The sequence below is a fragment of the Nannospalax galili genome, unplaced genomic scaffold, assembly GCF_000622305.1.
Source record: "Nannospalax galili isolate Female #2095 unplaced genomic scaffold, S.galili_v1.0 scaffold835, whole genome shotgun sequence".
Classification (NCBI taxonomy): Eukaryota; Metazoa; Chordata; class Mammalia; order Rodentia; family Spalacidae; genus Nannospalax; species Nannospalax galili.
The window spans coordinates 675,522-680,237 of NW_008336306.1; positions in this window are offsets into that span (position 1 = coordinate 675,522).

The following is a 4,716-nucleotide window of genomic DNA, read 5'->3' on the forward strand; positions in this document are numbered from 1 at the left end:
TTTTAATTGAATTAGAAATAAACTTTAATTAGAATGTTTTGCAATTTTGTATGTAATCCTGTTTTTATTCAGTATGTTGTGAATTTTTGTAATATATAAATATAAATGTTTCAACATTTTCTGTACTTTTAAACATAGTCCTCTAGTATTGATTCTGTTTTGTTTTATAAGTATTGCACCCAGAGTAAAGAATACCACATTCTGTGCAATTATACATTGTCTCTACAGTACAGAATATTGGATGTTTTCTACCATTTGATACACAGTTAAAGAAATTACCAAATCACTTATATTTGCAGTGTCTCCATTTATTATGAATTCTCTGATGTTCTCTATGAATTGAAATTCGAGTAAAGGGTTTCTCACATCCTTTTCATTTGTAGGGTTTCTGTCCAGAATGAATCCTTTGATGTACAGCAGGTGTAGATATGTGATGAAAGGACATGTCACATTCTTCACATTTGCAGGGTTTCTCTCCAGTATGTATTCACGGATGTACTCTAAGATAGGACATTTGACAAAAGGCTTTCCATATACTTTACATTTGTAAGGTTTTTCTCCAGTCTGGGTTCTGTAATGATTCCTAAGTGTTACCCTCACAGAAAAGGACCTGTCATATTCTTCACATTTATAGGGTTTCTCTGAATTATAAATTCTCTGATGTCTTCTAAGAGTTGAATTCTCCAGGCAAAGCAAACCAGAAGACTTCATTTCAATATGGAGAATAAAGCTGAGACCATCACATATTTAGACATATATAAAGAACATGTAATGATCATGACTAAAATCTCCAACAACACTGAGAAACATTGAAGGGAACAAAAATAAAAATCTATGGAGTAAAGGAGGGTGAAATCAAAATAAAAGTGAGAGAAATTATTCAATAAAAGAGTAGAAAATATATGAAAATAGACAAATAAATGGATATACAATGGCAAGAGAGTTATTTAGAAAGTGAAAATAGTATAAACAGAGCTCTGCAGGCCAAGCCATATGCAACATGAGAAAAGCAGTAAACAAAAAAAAATCAGCACTTTTTCCTGTTAAACTACCAACTCATTATAAAGGAAGAAAATTTTCAATATCAGATCTCTTGTCAACAATGACCAGAGCCAGAACAGAATGAAATGATTAAAAAATACATTAAGGCACTGGAAGTGAACACATTAACTAAAATTGTTGCAGAAAACATAGCTCTCAAAACTGAGAGGGGAAGAAGGGCATTGGAAGAAATGTACCAATTCAGGGCGAACACGTCATCCCTTCAGAACTCATGGAAGCAAGCAGGACACAGAGAAGAGAAAGACACTGTCATCCATGGGAACAGATAACTGATGAACGCACCACGTCCCAGAAGGAACCCAACAATAGCAACACAGAAAACAAAAGAAGACCCATATTAATACCAATAAAGAAAGAAATACGTACCAATGACTTCGCCAAACAGAAACTAGGAAGATAATACTGAATAAATTCTCCCTCAGTAATATTGTTAAATGAAACAGCCTCAAGTCACCAATTAAAAGATAGAGCCTAGAAACTGGGTTAAAAGTAAGATTCAGGTATCTCTTCTGTTCAAGAAACATACTTTACTGACAATGATATCCAGAAACCTAGAATTAATTATGGCAAACAAATGGCCAGGTAAAAGAATATATAAACCAGGTGGAATATCAATTCCTATAGGTCATAAAGCAGACTATAGCCAAATGCAGGTAGAAAAGATAAAATGATCGGTACATATTAGTCGAAAGAAATTCATATAGAGAACAATCCTGAATATTTTTGCACTTAATTTTACAACTCAAGGGAGAAAATTTTAATTATTGATTCTGATACATTAAGAGTGAATATTTCAATCTACCACTTTAAACTCTAGGTAGATATTTCAAACTTTGGGGGGAAAAAATCCTCAAGATTGGAATTATTTCATAGACAAACAGGATTTCAATGATATCCACAGATTGCTACTTACAGGAAGTAAGAATGAAAAAATCTCAGATTTACATAGAAATTATTCTAGAATATATCACATTATGGGTTACAAAGCAAGCATCAAAAACAAGAGCCTAACGGGGACCTTCCTCATTCAAACCACCACACTCCCTGCTTAGCACCCACAGGAATGTGACAGTGTCATAATGCTAAGTGCATTTAGTCCAACTTAAAGAGACTCCCAAATCATGAAAATTCTCAATGGTGTTCAAAATTCCGAAGTCTACTATGATGTAATAGGGCGCCTTCTTGACCATAGCTACTACATTTTAAAGTTTAGGCTGAGTCTAGTCTCTGAAATAATCAGAGAGCTGGTCCAGGATATAGGAACACATGCAAGCTGGACCCTGGTTGACATGAGAACAGGTCAGAGTTTCATAGAGTGCTCCTGCTCACTGCTGATTTATGGCTTCTGTAGGTTATGATTGGCTTTAATTGTTGCTTAATAGAATAGAAATTATTTAGGGGCCTCTCCACCAGTGTGCTTGGGAACCTAAACTTTTCACTCCTAGTAATAGTTTCTCTGTACAAAAAATATCCCACAACATTTAGAGGTTCCTAAGATACAATTGCTACACAACAAAACCTCCCTAGAAGGAGCTTTGTGACCAGTAAAGACAAAATAGAATAACAGTAAGATTGATAATGTCAGTTTATGAAAGAGGAGGAAGCTAGTTCCATTAAGGTGGGGGGTTTGGATAGAAAATTGTATTTTCTTATTTATTTCCTTGATAATATTTGCCCTTGACGCTCAATGATTGGTTTTTGTATTCTGCCTGTTTGCCTAGCAACATGATCATTATAAAAAGAACCAGAGTACTTAGGCTCGGGGCTACACTCAGGCCCTCTAGGAAAGAGTGTGGCCCGGCTGTGTAGACCAGCCATAATAAATCTTCCTTTCTTTTTCCAGACTCACCTGTCTGTCTGGGGCATTTATGTATCCCAGACTATAATGATGAGACTCAGGCAATTTCTTTATTTTAATTCCCTATAAAATCAAGAGACAAATTACAGACTTCCAACATACAGTGGCATCAGAAATACATTCACATTGAAAAAGGGAGGAATGAGGGCAAAGTGAGCACAAACTAGAACAAGGAAAGACTAGAACAATGGGGGAAACAGAAAAACTATAGCACCATATTGGATGTCTAGGGCTTTAAAGTGAGAATTGTGCCGTTCCCCCTTTGCAGATACATCATGGCTCTAGCATCTCTGCCATCAAGGGTTCCACCTGCATACAAGAGATATGTTTCACAGTTTCACACAAAAGCCTTTCAGGGGCCTTGTCCTGACATGACCTTCTTTATGCAGGGACTCCCCCGCTACACACAGTCATGCTTCAGCAGCTCTGGTTACAGAGGAAGAGTCAACAACCGCCTCACTCCCGTATCTTTTATGACTCCAAAACCAGCATCTTCATTCATTTTTGTGGTTGTTGTTTGTTCTTATCTTCCTCATCCTCACTGGCTTAAGTTGAAATCTCAAAGTAGTTTCAGTTTTCATTTCCCAGATGGCTAAGGATTCTGAACATTTTTAAAATAATAATTTCTTGGGCCTGGGGAGATGGCTCAGAGCTTAAGAGTACTGTCTTCTCTTGCAGAAGACTGGGGTTCCAGTCCCAGCACCCACATCTAGGTGTCTTTTGGGGTATCTCAAGAGAACAGAAAACAAGCAGGGGTCTACATAGGGTGTCTTACTAGGTCCAGGTGTGGTCTAAGCCCACAGCTACCCTGTAAAAGAGACTGTGTACTGAGTCCAGGGTAGACTGATGTCTGGAGCCATTTGTTTGGGATCTAGAGGTGCGTGAGAGGGAAGGGGTACAAGTGGCTCTGGAACAGACACCTGGGTTAGAGGCGTGACTCCAAGAATGGAGTTGGAGAAAATTCAATGTAATTTAGAAGGGGTGTGGCATGGGTGGAGTTGGAAGAGTAACATGACCAGGAATCTCAGATGGAGTGGCTGGAACCAGTGCCAAGGCAGATGATCACCAAGTCTGGCAGAACCCCAGGGGTCTTGGGACCTGGAAAACCCCATGGACACCAAGAGAGCACTCTACTCAGGTACCCAAGCTTGACTCAATATGCCTTAACATACACTTTTCAATGTCACTGAACTTTAGTATTTAAAGAAAAACTTTCACTTGGATCTCCCCCACAAATTCTGTCTATGTAGGTGAATAGAAGTATCATGCTGTTTCGGTTAAGAGCACCAAGCACAAGTGAGGCCTAGGATCAACTACCAGTGCTTCTGGAAGAAAGCTTAGATTAGCCTCTATTCCAAAGTATGAAAACCACTGTTACTCTGTCTTGTTTAGGAAAGGAGCTGTGTATAAGTACATTCCCATAATGCAGTAGAAATTCTTGATATTGTTGTCAGACTGGGCCACTTGATGGCAGGAAAGCAGAAGCTTCTATCGGGGTCTCCATGTGGAGCTGTCTCTTCCTGCACATCTACTGGGCCAGCAGACAGTGAGAATGGCCTGTTTTGTTTTCTGAGGTGCTTCCTCCTCTTGTTATGTTGTCAGGTGAAGTGAATCTTCAGTGAACTGAAAGGAGGTTCTCAAAAGAAGGAGAAGACTGTTTATGCAAGATTGCCTGGAAAGGAAACTCACAGAAGGAGGAGAGATATGGCTTCTTTGAAAGTGAAAACATCCAAGTACAGGTAAGTACACCATATATTCTTTCTTTATCAAAATATTTTTTTAATTTTGAACTTGAA